The 23,092-nt window shown below is 46.7% G+C and overlaps 1 protein-coding gene across 6 annotated transcripts in view; it reads left to right on the plus strand.

Moving 5' to 3' along the window:
- The window catches only part of Sema4d (semaphorin 4D), a 111,905-nt gene that overhangs the window by 6,941 nt on the left and 81,872 nt on the right, over positions 1-23,092 (plus strand). Inside the window, exon 1 of one of the 6 annotated variants that reach the window (XM_074052381.1) lies at positions 1,728-2,282. The exons of 1 other annotated variant lie outside the window; for it this stretch is intronic. The gene's annotated coding sequence lies outside the window, so the exon portion shown is untranslated. Of the gene's footprint in view, positions 1-1,727; positions 2,283-19,094; positions 19,477-23,092 lie in introns of those variants that run through there. 4 more of the 6 variants (XM_074052383.1, XM_020160944.2, XR_012440513.1 and 1 more) reach the window with 4 other exon arrangements.

The following is a 23,092-nucleotide window of genomic DNA, read 5'->3' on the forward strand; positions in this document are numbered from 1 at the left end:
CCTTTTCCTGTGATGCTTTTAAGATTCTCGCCTGTTGCTGTGACTATCAGTACTTATGTCTTTGTATTGCTGAATGAATAGTCTTACATTATTTTGCTGTGGTTTGTTTATTTACCTGTTGGTAGATGTTTAGATTGTTTCCTGTTTAAAAGGTTATGAGTTAAAACTCCTCAACAAAAGGAAAATAACTGACAAGACATGGGTAAACCTACAGCACCAAAGAAGATGCATAAATGATAGCCAAGAAACACGTGAAAAGATTTCACCATTATTAATCACTAGGGAAGTGCAAATCAGATCCACTTTGGAATACCCACTAGAATGGCTTTCTTTTTTTTTTTTTTTTAAAGGAAAATAACAAGTATCAGTGAGGATGTGGAGAAACCGAGCTCTTAGACATTGCTGATGGGAATGTAAATTGGTGTGGCTGTTTTGGAAAGCAGTTTGGAGAACTGTTAAAAAAGTTAAACAGAAACAGGTACTCAAGCAAAAACTTAAGTACAAAAGTTCATAGTAGCAATATTGACAATAACCCACAGGTGGAAGTAAGCATCAGTGCACGAATGGGTAAACACAAAGTGGTACATGCACACGTGGAATATTATTCAGCCATAAAAAGGAACGGACCACTGATTGCTGTTACGATATGGATGAGCCTTGAAGCATTATGCTAAGTGAAAGTAGCCAGATCCAAAGACCAAATGTACACTATGATTCTATTTTTGTGAAATGTTCAGAATATTCCAGTCCATAGACAGAAGCACATGTTAGTGGTTGCCAGGGGCTGGGAAGATAAAATGGGGCTTAATTGAACAGGCTTTTTTTTTTTTTTTCTTTTCTTTCCCCTGCAGTGCTCGGGGTGGAACCCAGAGCCTGGCACACGCTAGGCAAACACTGTGCTGCCCAACTGCACCCCCAGCCCCAGGGTTTCCTTTTGAGGTGATGAAAGTGTTGCTAACTGTGAATAACTAAATGCCACGGAACTGCATACTTTAAAATGGTAAATTTTACCTTAGGTGCATTTTCCCACAGTAGAAAAATGATTTGCAAAAGTGCTATGAGCACGCAGAGGCAAACCTTACCCCAGGCGTGCTTTCCTTTCCCCCGGTGTACCTGCCAGAAGCGGAATTGCAGGGTTTGGTGGTGGTGTGTGGAGCTTTGAAGAGCCTGGCAGTGTTTCCCAAAGCACTTGCATGGCGTTGGCCTTCCACCACCCAGGCAGGAGAGTGGCAGGGGTTCCCATCACTTTATTTTGGCCATCCTTGTGAGCACCTTGTCCTGCAGCACCGCGGAGGCTTTGGTATTGCTTACTGCCTATCTGTGCCTATTCTTTGGGGAAGTCCCTGTTGCTCACCTGTTAGTTGGCTCATTTATTTTGCATTTGAGTCGTAAGAGTTCTTTATGTGTTGAGGATTCAAATGTCTGCCAGATATCTGTATTGCAAGTATTTTCTCTCAATCTGTGTCTTGCCTTTTTAATTTTATGAATAACGTCTTTCAAAGGACAGACTTTTTAGTTTTGACTAATCTGTTTTGTCAATTAGTTTAATATTTTATGGGTTTTTTTTGAGAGTGTGTGTCCTGTCTCTGCCTCTAACCCCTTGTCATCAAGATTTTATTCCATGTTTTCCTCTGAAGATGTGATAGTTTTAGCTCATATGTTTAACTCTTATTTCATGTGATTTTGTTGTTGTTGTTTTGGTGGTACTGGGGTTTGAACTGAGGGTCTCATAATTGCTAGGCAGGTGCTCTACTACTTGAGCCCCGCTGCCAGCCCAAATAGACATTCAACAAATCGTAACTATTGTTAACTTTTGTTTTTTTTGTCTGTTCCTTTTTGGTAGCACTGGGGTTTGACCTCAGGGCCTCACACTTGCTAGGTAGGGGCTCTTACCTCTTGAGCCACTCCACCAGCCCTTCCATTTCACATTAATGTTTTCACTAGGAAGCGCTAAGGACTGAGGTCCTATACATATTTTTCTTTTTGTGGCACTGGGGATGGAGCCCAGAGCCTCTGGCATGTAGGCAAACGCTGTGCCACCGAGCCACACCACTAGCCCGAGGCTCGTTGTGCGTGTAGATATCCAATAGTTCCAGCACCAGTGGCTTGACATAAATCTATTCTTTGTCTCGCCGGAATATCTTGGCCTCGTGACTGGAGTAACTGACTATATCTATGGCTTTGTTTCTGGATTTTGTTTGTTCCATTATGGCCGACTCCCCGGAGGCCCCAGTACGGTGTTTTCTGGATGGCTGTTACTCTGTAGTCCCTCTGGAGGTCAGGTAGTGTGGCAGTCTTCATTTTCAGCATTGTACTGTCAGTTGTTGATCCTTTGCACATCCCTGTCTACTTTAAATCACTTTATCAGTTTCTGCAGAAAGCCTGCTTGTATTTGACTGTATTTGCATCAACTCTTGGGTCCATTTGGGGAATTGATGCTGTAGCAATATCAAATCTCCTGACTGTGATGATGTCTGAAGGCCTTCATCTGAAAAGAAAGAAACCCATCTGCCTGGGTTTCTTTTAGTGGAGCTTTGTAGTTGTGAGGGTACAGGTCTTGCATATGTCTTATCTCATAAGTATTTCATGTTTTTTAATCTTATTATAAATGGATTTGTAAAAATAGCTTCAGTTTTACTGCTAGTATATAGAAATGTGATTATTGTTTGCTTATCCTCAGGCCTTTCCAAATTCACATGTTTAGCATTTTGGTATTCTCTTAAGCTTTTTAATATTTTCAGTATTCTCAAGGTTTGCTCATAGATAACCCCAACAATGACAAGTAAAGACTTTAATTTTTCTTCCCAGTTGGGTTCATCTTGCTGTAGTTGTGTTGGGGGGATTTATAAGCACATTTGTGAAGGTGCTGTTTCCTTGTTAGAAGTTCTTTCCTCGTTATTTGTTACTTTTTAAAAAGTGATTTTGTAGGATTGGTATTATTTTTTTCTTAAAACTGATAGAATTTAATACCGAAGCAGTCAGGGCCTGAGGTTCTCATAATGGGGAGCTTTTAGTAATATAATTGATTTCTTGACATAGGGCTGTTAAGATTTTGTATTTCTACTTGATTCATTTCTAGTAATTTCTATGATCTGTTGAGATATATTATATATACAGTAAACTCCACCTTGTTAACTGTACATTCTGAGTTTTGGTAAATGTATAGAATCATGTTAACTATCACCCAGATCAAGGTATATGGAAAATTTCTGTAATCCCAAAAATTCTCTTGGACCCCTTTGAGTCAGTTCCTCCCCCCAGGCCTGGCAACCAAGGATCCATTTTCTGTCCTTCTTGGCTTTTCTAGAATGTCTTGTAAATGGAAGCACATGCTGTGGCCTGAGAGCCAGCTTCCTCCAGAGCAGGTTGTGCAGGTGTTTGTGCAGGAGCTACAATGCTCAGGTCCAGGTGTAAGAGTGACCTTGCAGTTCTGAGGGATGACTTGGAACGAGGGGATCCAAGATAGGGGCAGCAGTTGTGGGACAGGAATGACACAGTGATATTCGTGGTGGCCTCTTCGTAAACGCTGGGCCAAGTGCTTTCTATTCGTTGCCTGGAATCCTGAGCACAACCCTTAAGGTTGGCACCGAGGGCATTGAACAGAGAAACTGTGTTCTTGGGGCCCCTCAGCCAGGAAGGAGTGAAGGCGTGATTTGAACCCAGGATTTGCCATCTCAAGTCCTGTAATGAGGCAGTATTTATTGCATACCCTGCGTCTGGTGGCAGTTGGTCAAGGTGTTTTAAAGATTTAAAGATGCGTGTACCCTTTGCCAGTGAAGTCTGAATGAAACTGGAAGTTAGTTTATCCTAAAGAATTATGAGAGTAAAGAAGCATTTGCTGAAAAGGGCATTTTTATTGTTTATAAATAGAAAGTCCCGAAGAACTGGTTGGGTGTAAGGGGTGTGGAGACATTGGTCAGTTGTTAAAGGTAAGAGTGTGATGTGCGTGTGATAAGGTTGTGATAACACACGGCAGGTGCTGTGGACAGTCGTGGGCGATGCGTTCAGTATGTACAGCGGGGACCTTAGCTTGCCGGGCTGTGACCGAATGAATGGTGGCCAGAGGTGTTGCTGGTGATGGCACATTTTTCTTACGGTGTTTCTCTGTATTTTCCTGACTCCTTGCAGTAGCACTCGTTTAAAATCATAAGGGCTCCAGTGACTCACACCTGTAATCCTAGCTACTCAGGAGGTAGAGATCAGGAGGATCGTGGTTCGAAGCCAGCTCAGGCAAATAGTTTACAAGACCCTATCTCAAAAAACCCATCACAAAAATAGGGCTGGTGGAGTGGCTCAAGGTGTAGGTCCTGAGTTCAAGCCCCAGTACTACACACACACACACACACACACACACACACACTCAAAATCGTAAGGGTAAAATCAAAGAAAAAGGCTGAAAATATGACCCTAGATTTCACACATGTGCACAGACACCACACAACACCATATGTAACACACAGCTATGTGTGCTACACATAGGCTCACCATCTACCTCTGCACCATCCCACACTTAAACACCACACCCCACCTAGAACCACAGCAGCCTGCACGCACACCACACCACACCACACACACCCCCCCAAACCACATGCAGCATACGTACATACATGCATGCACCCCATACACACATGAATACCACACATACATGTCATGTTCATGCACCTCAAAGAAACCACATGCCATGCAGCACACGTGCCGTATACATACACGCACACAGCACTTATCAGGCCACATATGAACCACAGCACGCACTCCACACCCTGTACACACCATGCACAACGCACACCACAATAAACCACATACACACCTGCATACCTACCGCTGAAACACACTTACTACATACACACTAAATGCCACACACACACACACACATACACACACACACACACACCATGGAACCCTACAACACAAACACAGACACACACATTGCGTGTCTTGAGAGCCCAACATGGTTTAGCTAGACTTGGCACAGGCTTGCTCACAAAGCAGGCAGAGTCTCCTAGCACGCTCTCCTTTTAAAGGGCACGCTTGCAGTGAGGCGAGCCAGCTGCTCCTGCCTCTCCCACACGCAGCAAGGCAGCGGGTAGGGAGGAGTGTGTGTTTGTGGGGTGTCGTGATGAGGAGGTGGCCTGCAAGGTATGAGTGGCTGTGGGAAGCCTCCTTCTGTGCTCTGGATTCTGGGTGGGGGCTGGACTGGGATGGCCAGGAAACCCATCTGCAAATGGGTTGCCCTCAATTTTTTTTGGGAAAGAGAGATGTTGCAGGGCGATGAAGTGATGTGTCTGCATTTATGTCCTTTGGCAAAGCTGGGATACACATGGAAGTCAGTGTCATTCAAAGCCAAACTTCCCAGAGGTTCCGGTGCATGTATGGTCTTGCTCAAGACTTGTTATTGCAGTATAAAAACCTCATGAGCATAGGAAACTTGGCTGTGTAGGTGGCTTGTGCCTGGTGACTTTCAGACTCTGATGGTGACCCCTGAGCAGTGTGTGGGGGCATCGTGAAGCCCACGAATACTCAACATCTTGCACTCATCCTGCACCCGGCGTGTACACACCGCTAAACCACCGTTTTGCTTGATACAGCCATATAGGATGCTCACTGACATTTTTAATCAATTGCATTTTATTTAAAAAGTGTGTTTGCACTCCCACATTGAAAAATCCTGATGTCACATATGGCGTCTGATCCTGTAGGTGACTTTTAGCGTCAAGTCAGCCTGCGCACGCTGGACCCCTTCACCCTTTGGTTTTCTCCACGTCCTGCTCATCCTCATCTTTGGGGTCTTGGGGTGGAGCACGGGCTGGAGCCTCCTGCACAGATGTCCAAGTTGTTCTGTCCACTGTAAGTTGGGGTTGACCACACACCCAGGAGCAGCCGGGCAGAGAAACTAGGTCAAAGCAAAGCTCTTGAGCAGGCAGAATTGGATATCTGGCCTGTGTTTGAAAGCTGAGGGCAGCCAGTGGCTTGGGTTTCAAGTGTGGAATCCTGAGAAGCTGCCAGCTCCCTCCGACTGCCCCTGTCAGCAGTGGGCAACTTCCGTCATGTCTGATGAGGACAGGTCTCTGGACGGGGACCCACATCCTCACAGTCCATCCACAAGAGCCCCGACCAACACTGCTTGTTTTTCGCCAGCTCAGCAAAACCAGGGAGGTGGTGAGAATGTGATCTTTAAAATAGATACCAATCACGGAACGGCCTGGAAAACAAGCCTTGGGGGAGTCACTGATCCCCATTTATTTGCAAGCAGCTGCTCTGTGACTCTGGAGCCATTGGGCACAGGTTTGATTTCAGTGGGAATGAACCGTCGTGTATAATGAGCACAGTTATTTCTGCAGAAAGGATGGGAGGCTCACAGACATCTCACTGTGAAAACGAGCAGAACTGAGCCCTGCTCTCTTCCCCTTTCAGAGGAGACACAGCCCAGTCCTCATCACATCCTCTGGAATAAGTGCTGATGTCACTGGGGAACTGCCCCGAGGTTTTGTGTCAGGACTATTTTGAGGCATTTTCTAGTAGTTAGGTTGTAGTCATTAAGTATGGAGAGACACTTTACCCAAACGCAGCTCTGTTCATCAGCTGGGAGGCCATGAGTCCCTCTTCCCTGGTGTCACCCTCTTTACAAGGCTCCTGCATGTTCTGCAGGTGACTTTTGCCAGTCTGGTGGTGGCCTTAGCCACATGGGACTAGAACGGTGTGGATGCCTCTGTGAAGTCAGAGCTCTGGATGCTTTGGATAGTGCCTTGCAGGTGTGATCTGTGTTTTTCTTTGCATTTTGAATTTCACAGTGCCTCTCAGTGCAGAGCTGATCTGAAGGTGGATTCTGTGGTCTGAGACTGTGGCTTCAAAGTTGTCTTCTGCCTGAGAGGGTAACCGGGTGTGGCCACTCCTTGACCGTCCCTCTGCTATGTACATTTTCTGTGTACCTGCCCCAAGGAAGTAGCAGAGACAGAGACAGGTGGTGGACAGTGGTGCCCAACGTGAACTCCTGGGAGCCAGAGTCTCTGACCTAGGAGAGGCCACGTGTGTTCTTGTTGCCTCCTCCTCAAGTAGCCAGGGCCTGCCACTCTTTCCTACAGGCTCCTAAGGCTTTACAGTGGCTCTCCTCACCCTGCTGGGTGGTGACATCTCTCCCAGCTTCCTGTCCCATCTTGCCCAGGGATGGACGTTTATGGAGAGGCAGCAGCAGAGGCTGCCAGTACCTGGTCCAGTCTCCATTTTCACTTTTCAGCTCATCCTTCCCCTCACAGGGAGGTGTTTGCCAGTCCCTGTGCCCCAGTGACCCCTGGTGATCACAGCAGAGTTAATTCTGGCTGGTTTCACTTTGTGTGCATCAGACGCTGCTGTGTGTCCCCACGCATGTCACCATCATCTGCGTGTGCCATTGGACTCAGCGCATGAAGGGCCTTTTCTTCCCTTGCCGTGTAATACGGGCTGAATATCCCTAATCCAACACTCTGAAATGCTCCAAAGTGTGAAGCTGTGAGTGGAAAGTTCTACACCATGAATCTTTTCTTTCATGTACAAGATTATTTAAGGTATTGTCTAAAGTTTCCTTCAGGCTCTGCATAGAAGGTGTATATGAAACATGAATGAATTTTGTGTTCAGACTTGGGTCCCATTCTCAAGATACCTCATTAAATTTATATGGTATTCCCAAATAGAAAAAAAGTCTTGTTGTTGTTGTTTGAACTTGGAGTCTTGCACTTGCTAGGCAGGTGCTCTACCATTTGAGCCATGCCTTAGCCCCCCAAAATATAGTCTGAAGCATTTCCGACCTCAGGCATTTCAGGGAAGGGGTCCTGAGCTTTGTGTTCTGTCGTGTCTGCCCCCACAGTTCATACACACTTATATCCACCACATGGACATGTGTCGCCTGCTAGAGGCCAGTTTGTGGCTGTTGTGAGTGAGGCTTCTGCATACAGGCAGTTTGATTCCTTCATTTTCCCTTTGGGACACCAGGAGCCCTTGGGGTTTTCTGGCTCCTCTTAGAGGGGTAGCCGCTTGCCTCCATCTGTAGTGGTGGTACCTGTGACTTAGGTCTCCATTCAGGGCTTGTATGTGGCACTGTCTTCAGCCTGCTCTGAACAGGAGCCTCTGAACTGCCTCCCACCCCCCCACTGGCAGTGGGACCCCCCCCACCTCTCCCACGGGGCCCTGAGGTCTCCCCAGCTGTACCCTCTGCCCCTCTCCCCAAGGCCTGTGGGAACCTTTCTGCCACTACTCCTCCTGAGTGCTTTTTTTTTTTTTTTTTTAATTTTATTTTACCGTTTTTACATTTTCTTACATGTGTATGTATTATTTGACCCCCACTCCTGCTTCTGGGCAGAGCCTGTTTTGCCCTCTTGTTCTCTGACTTTGTTGAAGAGAAAACATAGGAGATAATAAGAAAGACATAGCGTTTTTGCTAGTTTGAGATAAAGACAGCTATACAGAGAGATTCCCAGCGTTGCTTCCATGCATTGCAACTCACATTGGTTCATCTCTACCAAACCTCTTCACTACTTCCTGGTCCCCTTCCCATAGTGGCCTCTGTCAGTTTAAGATTACTTGATTCGCTCTTCTACAGTGGGCACATCAACCACTTTCAAGTTTTTGGTTTCCTTCCCTTTCCCTGTTCCTCCTGTATGTGTTCTCCCTTAGTGTGTGACCCATGTCCAGTAATATTACTGTATTTGTTTTAGGTCTGTAATCCACATGAGGGAGAACACAATGAGTTTTGGTCTTCTGAGCCTGGCTAACTTCGCTTAAGATGATGTTCTCCAGTTCCATCCATTTACTTGTGAATGACAAAATTTCGTTCTTCCTTGTGGCTGAATAAAATTCCCTTGTGTATAAATACCACATTTTCTTGACCCATTCGTTAGTAGTGGGGCATCTTGGCTGTTTCCATAACTCGGCTATTGTAAATAGAGCTGCAGTAAACATGGGTGTGCAGGTGCCTTTGTAATGACGTGGGTCGCATTCCTTTGGGTATATCCCCAAGAGTGGTATTGCTGGATCATATGGTAGATCTATGTTTAGTTTTTTAAGCAGCCTCCATATTGTTTTCCAGAGTGGTTGTACTAGTTTGCATTCCCACCAGCAGTGTATGAGGGTTTCTCCGCGCTTTGTTGTTATTGGTGTTCTTCATAATAGCTGTTCTAACAGGAGTGAGGTGGAATCTTAGTGTGGTTTTGGTTTGCATTTCCTTTATGGCCAGGATGGTGAGTATTTTTCATGTGATTTTTGGCTTTAGACTTCTTCCTTTGAAAAACTTTTGTTTAGTTCAGTTGCCCACTATTGGTTCATTGATTTTTGGGGAGTTTAGTTTTTGAGCTCCCTGTATATTCTGGTTATCAGTCCTTTGTCTGATGTATAGCTAACAAATACTTTCTCCCCCTCTTTGGGTGGTCTCTTCAGTTTAGAGACCATTTCTTTTGTTGTGCAGAAGCTTTTTCATTTCATGTAGTCCCATTTGTCCATCCTTTCTCTTAATTGCTGGGCCACTTGAATTCTGAGGAAGTCTATGCCTATACTTATTGCTTCGAGTGCATTCCCTGCTCTTTCCTGACTAACCTCAAGGTTTCAGGTCTGTCTGATATTAAGGTCCTGAATCCACTTTGAGTGATACCGGTCCAGGGTGACAGGCATGGATCTAGTTTCAGTTTTCTGCAGGTAGATAACCTCTTTTCCCAGCAACATTTGTTGAAGAGACTGTCTTTTCTCCATCATATGTTTTTGGTGCCTGTGTCAAAAATAAGGTAGGCATAGCTGTGTGGATTCATATCCGGGTCCTCTATTCTGTTCCACTGGTCTTCGTATCTGTTTTTGTGCCAGTACTGTGTTGTTTTATTGCTATGACTCTGTAGTGTAGTTAAAGTCAGGCATTATGATACCTCCAGCATTGCTGTTTTTGCTGAGTGTGGCCTTGGCTATTTGCAGACTTTTATGTTTCCAAATGAACTTTAGGGTAGATTTTTTTCATTCTCTGTGATGAATGTCATTGGAGTTTTGATCGGAATTGCATTGAACATGTAGGTTGCCATTTTTACTATGTTGATTCTGCTAATCCATGAGCAAGGGAGATCTTTCCATCTTCTGTAGTCTTTCTCGATCTCTTTCTCCATTGGTTTGTAGTTCTCCTTGTAGAGGTCATTTACATTCTTTGTTAAGTTTATTCCGAGATATTTGATTTTTTTTGAGGCTATTGAAAATGGAATTGTTTTCCTATATTCTTTCTCAACTGATTTTTGTAAGTTGATTTTGTATCCTGCTACTTTGCTGAAGCTGTTTATGGTATTTAAGGGTTTCAGGTAGAGTTTTTTGGGTCTTTAAGCTATAAGATCATGCCATCTGCGAATAGGGATAGTTTGACTATTTCTTTACCTGTTTGTATTCCTTTTATTTCTTCTTCTTGCCTTATTGTTCTGGCTAGGAATTCCAGGACTGTGTTGAATTGGGTAGTGGGGGGAGTGTCTTGTTCCTGACTTTAGGGAAATGGTTTCAGTTTTTCCCCATTAAGTATGATGTTGGCTGTAGGTTTGTCATTATAGCCTTCACTGTTTTCTCTTGCTGCACGGTGCTCATCAGCTGGCTGGCCACCTCCTCTCCTCTGCAGCAGGTGGCGTGTAGTAGTGTTCCTGGGCTCTGGATCCGTAGGAGGCCATGCGCTAGAGGACCTGCACACCAGAAGTGGCCCTAACAGTGGGAGAAGGCACCTGGATGCTTCTGGGGCATAAGGTGTCCTGGGAGGAGACCTTGAGAGTGGGGATCATCCAACAAGGATGAGGTAGGATGCTGAAGTCAAGAGCGCCAGGCTGTAATGCAGAACAGCCAGTGGCTGAGCGGAGAGAAAGCAGTGGCATTTTAAAAACACCGCAGCATTGGTGCCTCCATTGCTCTGACTGGCTGTGGGTATCTGTTCCTCCCCACAGACCTGGTTGGCTTCCTGATTGCTTTGGTAGACTGTGGCAGTCACAAGGCCGAATAACCTTCAGTTGTGACATCCATCATTTATTGGATGCTTGCTCTGGGGCCTGTGCAATGCCAGGTGATAAGGGGCCAGTGGTAGCCATGCAGTGGGGAAGCTGGCTCCACAGAGGCCTGGGAAGGGGATCCAGGATAGTCTTGGGGTTTGGCCCTCCCCACCCCCCCACCTGGGGCCCTATGTGAGGGACAAGCCTTTCAGTGACTGTAGCCTGCACCTACTGGGTGTCCCTGGATTTTGGAACAGAGATGAGTGATGCCAGCTATGGCCTTTGAGGCCCCTCACCCACAGAACTGTAAACAGTAACATGGGCTGCTGGGAACAGGGCAGCAGGAGCGGCAGAGGCCTCTCATGGGCTGTGCTGAGGATGACTAATTTTGCTTTGTGTAGCAGGGTCTTCCCTGCTAACTACCCTCAAAGGAAGTGTGCTCTGTCCTCACAGAATCTCGGAGTCACCGGTGGGCATGTTCTGAGGCTGCTGTGACAAAGTACCCCAAATTGGAGGTCTTATACAGCAGACACTGGTTCTCCCAGTTCTGGAGGTGGAAGTCAAAATCAAGTAGTCAGCAGGGCAGCATGTCCCTGCAGAGACACTGAGGAGGACCTGGCCTGTCTGTCAGCTTCTGGTGGCCCCAGGCTTTCTTTGTGGCCTGGTCACTCCAGTTGTCACTTGGCCATCTTTTCCATTGTTTCTGTCTTTTGTTCTGTGTGTCTCTTTTAAGGTTACTTAGTGTTGGGGTTAGGGCTCACAAGGACAGGCCATTTTGAGATCCTTCGCTGAAGCACCCTTTTTGCAAGTAAGGTCACGCACACTTGCAGGTTGTGGTTGCCCTGTCCCTTCAGTCTCCCATAGCATAGAAAACACGGGTGAAACGCTCATGGGGGCTGGACGCCAGGCTGGTGGCCTGGTGAGTGGAACAGGGCTGGCATGGGGTCTGGCAGGCAGTCACCTCCCCCGGGATGTATTCCAGCGGGATGGGGCTCTATCAGCAGGAAAATGGAAACCACTGCTCATCTTGTACTCATGGGAAGCCCTAGAACGGGAGGCCACGGGAAACCCGCTTCTTTGTGAAATAACGGTCCTGGCTTGGGGCAGACAGGAAGGGAGCCTTCTATCTACTCCTGTCAGTTTCTTGCCCTTGGTGGGGCCTGGGCTTTTAAGCAGTATCTCTGCAAAGATCCTTGTGAACTTTTCAGCCTAAGCAGGAAGGGATGTGTGCTGACTCACCTTTTCCTTTATTTTGATGGCATTTTTATTGTTTAGAAAATGAAGAGAGAAAGCAAAGAGCTTCCTTCTTGTGCTGGGTCAGTGCCACTAACAGCTTGCCTTTCTGAGGTGTTTTTAGTGGTGCCATTTTTCAGACACACACACATACTTGCTTCCATGAGCGCGCACACACACACACACACACACACACACACACGCACACACACACACACACACAGCCTGCCGATGGAGCTGTGGTCACACTGTGGAGAGTTTTGCAGCTTGCTCTGTCAGATCACACCTTGCCATAGATTTGCATGTTCTGAGTCATGCCTAGAGGCTTTGTCTGGCCCTCAGAGACAAAGATACCCCTTGTGGTATCTCTCTGATCTGCCATGCACCTGTCTGGTTTTCTTGGTGGGTATTGCTCTTCTTCAGACACTGATAAACATGGGAGTGCCAACCTGGCTGCCTGCCTGTGAGGTGTGTAATGGCCCCCGTGATTGGTGGAGCCTGAAAAAATAAACTGGTGGCTTCTGTGGCACCTGCATGTATGTTGGTGTGTGTGTGTGTGTGTGTGTACATGCACATGTGGACAAATGTTGACGTGCACATGTTCATGTGTGAATGTGTGTATGCGCACGTATCTGTGCACACGAGCACTTGCCTGCACGTGTGCACACAGAAGAGCAGTGCACAACAAGCAGAAGGTGTGTATTCTGGAAGGCTTTCCTAGACCTAAGAGGCTGTGCTCATTAGGAGGCCAACTAAATTTATTTTCCAGAAGTCGTAATTATATTCTTAGCCAAAAGATAAGGCTCACCCTCACTCGTCTCCTGGGCATCTAGTCTATGTACATTAAGAGCACGTAGGGGACAGCTATGATTGAGTGATGCCATTATCTGGGAATCACCCAGCGGTGCTCCTGTCCCAGGTCACATTAGCTGAGCGCCCCAATGGATGCTGTGTATATTCCCAGATTCTTTGCAGGCATGGTCTTCTGTAGGTGCTGTGTGTTCATTGCTCGTGGGATTTCCCTTCCAGTCAGGGTTTGACCTGAAGGGGGCACAGGCCTGGAGGTCTCTTGTGAGCCAAGGGTGGTGGCTTTGCCATGTCCCCAGAGAAACAGCCAACAGGGCATTTGTGGATAAAGAGAGACAAAATGTATCATGAGGAACTGGCTCGTGATTGTGGAGGAACAAGGCCAAAATCTGTGGGCTGGGTTAGCAAGCTGGAGACGCTCAGAAGTGGTGCAGCTCAAGTCTGGGGGGTCTGGGAGCAGGATCCCTTCTCAGCGGAGGTCAGTCTTTTGGCATTCAGGCCTTCAGTAGTTAGACTAGGTGCACCCACATTGTGGAAGGTCATCTGCTTTGCTCAAAGTCTCTGCTTAAAATGTTAACCTCATTCGAAGACCACCTTCTCTGAAGCATCAAGAGTGTCTGATGCTTCCACGGCTCAGCCAAGTCAGCATACTCGTTAACGTCGTACGTCAGCATTCCCAATTGGCCCACTGCGTTCTATCCCTTACGCTGTAGGTAATATAGGGAACTTACTCAGGGCTTGGCCTCCTTCTGGAAGCCTGTCCCAGGAGCAGGCAGGGCTTGGAGTTCGTCCCCAGAAGTCACCGGCCAGTGTCAGCATGGACGAAGGCTGATATTTCTTGCTCTGGCCGCTAGTATCAGAGTTCTGGTGCTCCTGTCAGTGGGGCCTCCCCCCTCAGCTGGCCTGTCATTTAATTGGTGCCATTGCTTCATGCCTGTCACTCTGGTTCCAGGTTTAGGCATGAGTAACTCCTTAGGTGTCCCCTGCTGGAAATGGCTTTGTCTTCTTGACTGCCATCGCAGTGCTCAGACATGCTAAAGTGTTTATTAGCAGAAAGCCTCTGAGTGCTGCCTCCCTGATGTTTCTTTTTTCTGGGAAAAAATATTTGTGTAAGTTGCGGTCTTGTTATCATTTTCCCTCCCCTCCGTGAACGGCTGAAGTTGGCCTCCCGTCCACCCCGCCTGCTCTTATCTGACCTCTGTGTCACATTGTTAATTTGATGATAAATAATTCCCTTACAAGAGAGAAACCCTGTCTGGGCATTCTGGTGTCTGCAGAGGCTCGGAAAGGAGCTGCCTGATGGTGCCTAGATGGTAGCGGAGAGGGTCCCCAAGATTGAAGAAGGAGGCTGGTTCCCCACTGGAAGTGAATGAGTGACAAATGAGTGAGTGGTGGAGCTGAGCACATGTCAGAAACTAGGTGTGGTTGCAGTGTGGAGATCGTTATTTGGGGGCCCTGTGATTGGAGTGTGTCCTGGGTCCTCTGTGCAGGTGGACTGACAAGACTAGGCTTTTGCTTATGGACTGGTAGTTGGTATGGGCCCCATGTCTTGCCTAAGGCTCAGAGAGGTGACACCCTGAGGAGGCCTGTCCTTACCCCAAGGCGTATGAGGGTGCACACCTCAGCACTGACTGCTCCCCAGCATTTGGGGTTTCCTGCCAAGCCTTGTCCGCCTGCTTTCTCAGAAGGCCAGGTCTTTCCGGGTAGCCTGGGCAGGCTGGGGTTTGTGGCTGGCCCACCATCTGGCTGCAGGTTCTTCTGCATACTGGCAGGGCTGCTGGAGATGGCTGGCACCTTGCCCCAAGAGCTTCCTCAAGGAGTGGCCTGGTGACAACGTGGGTCAGTGGGGTGGCTTCACACCTGCCTGCGCCTCCATCCTCAGGGCCTCCTGCTGTTCTTGGAAGTGCTGCTTGGTGTTTTCCGAGGCAGGGCACTTGTGACCGAAACCAGAAGCTCCAGTCTGGACCCAGCCCGACCTTCCTCTGCAGAAGGGTTTGGCTGGGAGGATAGGGTGGCATGGCAGAGGTCCTGCCCAGCCTGTCTTTCTTCTTTGAGATCCCAGGAGAGGCCTGGCAAGATGGTTTGACAGTGTACCACTTTGTAGCCCTTGGCCTCTGCCAGGAGGGTCGTGGAATTGTGAGACTTGAAAAAGAGATAAAAAATATTGAAGTGAGCCCATTTTGAAGGTAATAATCCACAGGTCTTGAAGCTTACTAGGTTTCACGGTTCACTTGAGGGCTTCTGACTGGAGAGAAAGAAAACAACTTGATATGCAGTTTACATAGACTATTTATTGGGTTCTTTCATTTGTGTATACAAGGGAAGATGGCTGGAAATCAGAAACATGGCGACATGTGGATCTATTTATGTTTACTTGTCCAGCATAATCTCTGGGTTGCTCTTATTTGGATTAAAATGTGAGTGATTTCTTAACCCAAACTCCCAGTTTAAGTGAAGGGTAATTTCTGGTGACATGTCTGCCCTGTGGAGAGCGGACTGTGAGTCGGCCGTGTTTATCCTTGGGTTTTATTGCTGCCAGGTGTCTAGAAGCTGCAACTTGCATTTGGACATCACGGGCCTGAGGTTTCTTGGCAACCAGTGAGGGTGGCAGGAGGACTCATGTGGAGCCTGGTGCCTGCGTGTCTGCCGAGTGGCTGAAGCACCTCTGTGCTGGAAACAGGGACCATGCCCATTTTTGAGGGAAGCCCAGGGAGGACCTGAGAAAGAGGGGCCCTGCTTTTGCAGCCAGGAGTCTATGTAGCTCTCTGTCCACATTCATTTCTTTTTAAGATTGTGGTCAGCCCAAAATATAGTATATGTATTATTCCCCCAGTGGATGGCTGAAACCATGGGTATTACTGTAATCTATATATACTGTTTTCTTCCTGTGCATGGATACCTATGATACTGTTTGTTATAAATTAGGCACATTGAGTTTAACAGCAGTAAACTACACACCAGCAAGCAGCTCACATTGGTAATCCTACCCACTTGAGAGGCAGATTTTGGGAAGATTACAGTTGGAGGCCAGCCTGGGCAAAAAGTTGATGATACTCCATCTCAACTAATAACTGGATGCTATGGCATGCCCCTGTCACCACAGCTGTGTGAGGGGTTGAGATCTGGAGGATTGTGTTTATAGGCTGGTCCAGGCAAAAGAGTTTGTGAGACCCCCATCCCAAAGGAGAAAAGCTGGGCAATTGGGTATGGTACACACCTGTCATCCCAGCTACCACAGGAAGTGTAAAATATGAGGAGTCTGTCAGCCTGGGCAAAAAGCACGGCCCTATCTCCAAAACATCCAGAGCAAAAAGGGCTGAAGATGTAGTTTAAGCAGTAGAGCGCTTGCTAGTAAATGTGAAGCCCTGAGTTTAAACCCCAGTACTGCCCCCCCACGCAAATTTAACAATAGCCAATAATAAAGTAGATCAATTTTAACAACACAATGTTATGTGAATGTGGTCTCTTTCTCTCTAAAAATATTGTACTGTACACCTTAGCAAACTCAGCATACTACCTTTTGTCTTCCCTTGTCGAGAACTTCCACTTTTTCACTTAGAGGAAGTACTTGCCAGCATCACGACTCCTGTGTTCCAGGGCTATTATTAAATAGAAGGAGGGTTACGTGAACATAAGATAAGCACTGTGATACTGTGACAGCCCATCTGATGATCAAGATGGCTACCAAGTGACTCTCATGACAGTAGTCTATACAGTGTGGATACACTGGAAAAGGGGCGATTGACACCCCAGTGGGATGAGACAGGTGATGTGCGATTTCATCATGCTACAAAGAATGGTTCATGACTTAACATTTATGAATTATTTTTAGAATAGTTTTGGCCCATGACTGAAACTGCAGAAAGTGAAACCTGAGATAAAAAGTGTACTCTGCTTGTTCAGGCCAGGGATGTACTTTTATTACTTTTTGGCTGCCTCTGTTTCTGTGGAGAGCAAAAAACATGATTCTTTCAAACTCAAAAGGATTGGGTAAAGTGCCTGGAGGTCTCTGTTTCCTGTGTAATTACTGGATTAAAAGCTTCTATTCCCGTGTGCACCTGAGCTGTGTGCACAAAGAAGGTTTGCACGAATGCACTCCAGTTGCTGGCCTCTGGTATTCGGGGAGGGGAGGAGGAGAGGGGGAGCTTTAGCCTTTTGAATTTCTTTTATTGCTTTTCTTTTATACATAAGTAGTTTTGAAATCTACTTTTCTGATAGAGAAACAGGTTGTTTTCTTTTTCTTTCTTTTGTTTATTTTGGCTTTTGAGACAGGGTCTTCCTGTATAGCCCAGCCTCCCAAGTGCTGCGATTACAGGAGTGAAGCCCATGCCCTACTTGGGTTGTTTTCTTATTGTGGGAAAGTATACCTAACAATATTTACCATCTAACTGTGTTTGAGTGTACAGTGCAGTGACACTAAGCACATTGATGTCACAGTGCCACCATCATCATCCATCTCCACAACTCTTCCATTTTCCCAGACTGGAATTTTTTCTTCAGCAAATAGCAGCCCCCAACCCCCTCCCTCTGCCCCTGTCACCTGCCATTCAGCTTTCCACCTCTACAGATTTGGCTCTGCATCTCAAGTCAGTGGAATATCACGCAGTATTTGTCCTCTCGTGTCTGGCTAAAAATAATTTTGTCATTATCAAATGTTAATTGTATTTATTTTTTAGTTTTCCCCCCCACATTTGTAGGTGGAGGTACAACTGGAAGTAGCCCTCCTTTTCTCAGGGAGACATGATATTCTGAGGAGGAAGTGTTGAGTTCGTGTTCTCTTCCCGTTTTACGTAAAGCATTCGTCATTGGGGTGTGATTGAGTCTTGTCCCTTTTTGTAATGCAAAATCTGGCAGCCCTAATAAGTTATTTTTTTATTAATTAGTCAATGTCATCTAGCAAAATAAATAGTCTTTTGGTAAATGAACACTTGACTTGGGTACACTGTGGTAGCAGAAGTTAAGGCATGGCTAATTGTTATTTCCCTGAGTACATTAAGTGAAATTAAAACCTCACATTTGGTGTATGTATACACATACCCAAATAAAGTAGTTAAAAATTGTAAATTATCATCCCTTTTGTGTATACAATGTGCTAATGAAGTTGCATAAAAGGTATATCTATTCTTAAAAAGTGGATTTTTAAAAAAATCCATCAATTTGGGCTGGAATGCAGCTCCGTGGTAAAGCGCTTGCCTGGCATGTGTGAGGCCCTGGGTTTGACTCCAGCATCAAAAAACAAAAGACAAAAATTAAATTAAAAAAAAAATAATGCATCAGTTGCAATATTAGATTGTATTTTTTCGGCTTTTATCCCAGGTGAAATTTATCCCTACATCTGTCAGATCTTTTTCTTTTTTTTGATCTTTTCTTTTCTGGTGCTGGGGATGGAACCCAGGGCCTCACGCACATAAGTTAAGTGCTCTACCACTGAGCTACATCCCAGCCCTCAAATCTCTTTCTAGTGACTTACAGTGAATCAAATACAGAGGTATTTTAAAAGATATTTTAAATTCCTTTTAATTGTTCTTCAAATTAATAAACAGTAAGTGATTATTTTGTTATCAGGTTAATGCTAGCTTCATTTAACTTGGGAAATAAATGTTTCTTCCTTCTCTTCTTTTTTTTTGGCAGTACTGGGGTTTGAACTCAGGACCTTGTTCTTGGTTGGCAAGGGCTCTCCCACTTCAGCTATTGCTCCTAGCCCTTTTTTTTCTTTTTGTTATTTTTCAGCTAGGGTATTGTGTTTGTGCCCCCAGCCTACCTGGTCTACCATCTTTCTACCTGTGCCTCTCGCATAGCTGGGATGACAAGCGTACACCACCACTCCCAGCTTGTTTGTTGAGATGAGATCTTGCTAACTTTTTGGTTGGACTGGCCTTGAACTGTGGTCCTCCCAATCTCTCCCTCACTAGCAGCTGGGATTCCAGGCACCAGCCATTGTGCCTGGCTCCTTTTCTTACTTTCTAGAAGAGATTATGTATAATTGCTGTTACTTCTTCCTTAACATATTGGGCAGAATTTGCCAGTAAAACCATCTGGCACTTTCACATATCTTTTTCTGAGGGTTTTAACTACACATTCAATTTCCTCTGTAGTTTATGGTATTATTGAGGTTATCTGGCCCATCTTAGGTGGGTTTTGTTCATTTATAGTTACTGAGAAATTTGATTTTTTCCCTTTAGACTGTGGATGTTATGTGATAGAGTGTTTAGTGTAAGAGGAGCCCTGGGAGGCATGTGATCAGGACTGGTAAGTTAATATGTGACCCCTTATTGACCTGCATGACTTCCGTGTCTCTAGAAGTGCGAAATTGCTGCCTGGGAGCAGCGATGCACTGGGAACGTCAGGTGGCTTTGGGCTAGAGCAGGAAGAAACCTGCAGCCTTCCCGGAGGGCTACCAAGATTTCTGCCTCCATTCCTGGTGTTCATTCAAGGCGACTGTTCTGAGTGGCGTGTTAATAAGTGCAAATCATTTATGGTATGTCTCTTTCCAGTAAAGGAACATGTTAGCCTGTTTGCAAAAGCCAAGCAAATGAGGCCAAATGGAGTGGTGTGTTGGAGTGGGATATTTTATTTAAGCAGAGTGCTTTGCTGCTTTTTATTTGGTGGCGCTGAGATGGCTGACAGTATCTCCTTCTCTGACATGTTGTCCCCTTTTGTTACAAGTTTTAAAGTAGAAGCTATTTGAATGACAGGAGCTGTAGATTTTGGTTCCTGGCCTTGACAGTACTGTAGCATCTTTCCATGTGAGGGGAAAGGCCACAGGTCTTTAGTAATTCTTTGAGCAAGGTTAATTTTGCTTCTTTTAATTAAAAAAATCTGTGTCACATTGGGCTTTAAGATAGGAGAGTGGTTTGTGAACAATAAAAGGAAGGTAGGTTTCTGCAAATGCAGGTTTGGAAATGGCTAATACAAAGGGAAGTGTGGGCTGTTGGGGACCCTGAGCCACCATGGGGCGCCGAATTGCAGTGACCACAGACGGCGGGGCGGGGGGGTGGGCAGCCAAGCCCCACGTGGTAACCTTCATGGTCTCTCTGTGTCTTCCTGCAAGTGGTTCTGTGTGGCTGTCGTCCCAGGGTGTTCCGTCTCAGGCTGTGCTCATCAGCTGCAGGCTGAGCGTCCTGCCTAACTGGCCAGGTGTGTAACTTGGGCATCAACAGTCTGGTTAGTCACACAAATTCTAGGTGACCCCAGGCTGTGTGAGGTGTAGTTCTGATCCCAGGTGCTCCAGCAGGCCGTGGCAGCTGGAAGTGAACCTGCAAGAGGCTAGCCACCCTTCCTCCCTCGTGGTCATGTCCACGCAAGGGTTGAAGAGCATTGGGACTTCTAAGTGTGGCTCCCACCTTACTATACAGTAAGCCATGTTTAAGTACAGTGAGTCAAAGGAGGGAGATCAAAACACCATTTGTCCCTCTGTGTGAGAGGACTGATTCTAGGAGCCTCTGAACACCCAAATCCTCAGACACGCAAGTCCCTTATACAAAATGCACCTCCTCGTGTATACTGAAGACTAGCTACAATCCCTAAGTTGGTGTGCATGCTATGTAAGTAGTTGTTTTTGCTGTACTGTTTAGGAAATAATCACATGTGTTCATCAGAGGTGTGGTTTTTCTTTTTTTTCTGAATATTTTGAGCTGTGGACGTATGACCTATATGTGACCTTTTGAGTCTCCTTTGGTGGGAGCCAAGTGCCCAGGAGCTGTAAGAAAGCTGCCGTTCCTGATGGTCACTAGACTTGTAGGTTTTCCTTTCCTTGATTTTGTGGTGGGATCATAAGGTCGCACCTGTTCTGGAGTGTCAGGAGAGGGCAGTTGGGGCTTGAGGGGACAAGCAGATGGGACCAGGCAGGTTCACACATCCACATATGGCTGCCGGGAAGGAGGCGAGTGCTACGCACCAGCCAGAGCCATGCCAGGAGCGGGCTGTCTGCTTCTGCTCATGGAAACTTTTCAGTCTCAATAACAAGGGGAAACCCAAGTTAATCTTCACGGTAGGGCTGTGAGCTCTGAAGATTAATAATTCACTTTCTTTCCAGGAGCTGCTGACATTTCAGGTTCTGTTCTGATTATTGTTAAAGAGTAACGAAACTCTCTTAGGGGCCTGCCTTCTGGAACTGTGGCCCAGAGCCCTCTGGCTGCATGGTAGGGAGAGTGCTGAGGAAATGGAGCAATGTCCTTGAGGAAGGTTCCAGTAGCTGGTGTTGAGTTCCTATTTGGAGTGGCCGCAGGAGTGCAGTGGTGAGCGTTTATGACCTGGCTGCACAGGACAGGCTGAGCTGCAGCCACCGACGTGTTCGTGTCACTGCGCAGTGGGTGCTGATGGCGAGGAGAAAGCACAGCTGGCTCAGCCTCGAGTTAGGCCATGCCCATGGGCGAACAGTGGTTCTCAAGTAAGACCGGGTGCTCCCTGGCTGACAGTGTGGACCCTCGCTGAGGGGCAGCCATGCACGAGCTCATGAGGTCTGTAAGCATTAGTGTGTCCCGGTGCTGCGTGCACACTGGAAGCCGTATTGCAGGCTTGGCACCCGGGTAATGCATCGTGGCTTCCTGCACCTGTGCTCTAACTTGGAGAAGGGAAGGTCCTGGGCAGCCACTCTTGGGTGCTCAGGCTTGTATTTTAGGAGCCCTGGAAAGAATCCAGATTTGCAGAAAGACAGGCATTTCTGAATACGTAAACTTAGCTATAGTAAAGTGAACAATGCAGTGATATTTGGAACCTTTGGTGTTACCACCTCCCTCTCTAGCTCTAAGACATTTCATTACACAAAAGAAGACCCTCCCACATACACCCATTAAGCAGCCACTCCCCATTCCCTGTCTCCTCAACCAACTCCATGTCTTTTGTGATTCTTTGATTTCTCCTTTGAAGGGGTCGTAACATCTCATTGTTTTTGTTTTTGGCAATTCTGGGATTTGAACTCAGGACCTCATGCTTTCTGAGCAAGGGGCTCTACCACTTGAGCCACTCCACCAGCCTCATAACACTTCGTTGGTTCTTTCAAGAATAGTGAGTTATAAATAACATTTTTAACAGAGGTCATTTTGTTTAAGCAACACTTTAACAGCCTGGCTGGCCCTCAATGCTCTCTCTGGCCCGTGGTGCTGGCTTCCAGGTCCCATAGCTGCCTCCTCCTGTCCCTTCCCCACGATGTGGTGGGCCGAGACCTCTCTTAAAAGTGAGAAGCGTGGCTTAGAGCGCAGGAGTAACACTCATGGGTGGTTCCTCCAGTCAGAATGGGGGACTGCAAGTGAGGCAGTAAGAGTGAGTCCTCTTCCCTGGCTCGTCCTCTTTGCCCAGACATGGCAGGGCGCCATGTATTTATTAATTGGCATGTGTGTACACAGGGCTGTGTTAAGCCTGCACAGTGTGCACAGCGGTGAGGGGAACATGGCACCAAAAGCAGAGATGCAGCCGAACAAGGAGAGGACTCCCAACAGAATTGGAGCCCCTGTGTTTGCTTTAGAGTTGTTCGTGTGAGTTGAGCAGGGAGCAGGGTCCCCTTCTCAGAACACCGAAGCCCCCTGTGGTCCTCTTGGGGCACTCGGACCCCTGGAAGCTCAGGCATCCTATATACCCTGTTCTCCAGTGGGCTTTAAGGATGAGGTTGTGACTTTTCCAGTGCCACTGCTGTTGGCCGATCTCCATATCACAATCTGTTTCCCTTGTGAGCTTTGCCAATGGTGGGACCAGCAGGGTTGAATTTGGGGTCCCTAGCTTCTCCTAGTGGGGAAAGGCCCTCCCCTGGCTGGGACATTGTATCCTCCTCTGCGTTGTATCTTTCCTTGTTGGCATATTTTCATCTTTTCCCCAGATCCCAGACACTTGGGGAACACACAGTCAGTTGCAATAGCCCCATAGTTAAGCTATGAACTGAAGTCAGCAAGACTTTTTCAGTGCCTATAATTGGAGTAAATAAGTTCCAAGCATTTGTAGGACAACAGTGCTGAGCCATTTCTGCGATTTCTTTCTGGGTATGCAGTCTGTCCTGAGTAGAGAGAGATTTTGGCACCATGTTCTGCAGTTTGGGAATCAGCAAAGCCCCAGAATTACCCTTCCTATCCCAAACCAGTTTAAGGAGCTGCTAGAAAAAGAGA

This window comes from Castor canadensis, chromosome 13 (genome assembly GCF_047511655.1).
Source record: "Castor canadensis chromosome 13, mCasCan1.hap1v2, whole genome shotgun sequence".
Lineage (NCBI taxonomy): Eukaryota > Metazoa > Chordata > Mammalia > Rodentia > Castoridae > Castor > Castor canadensis.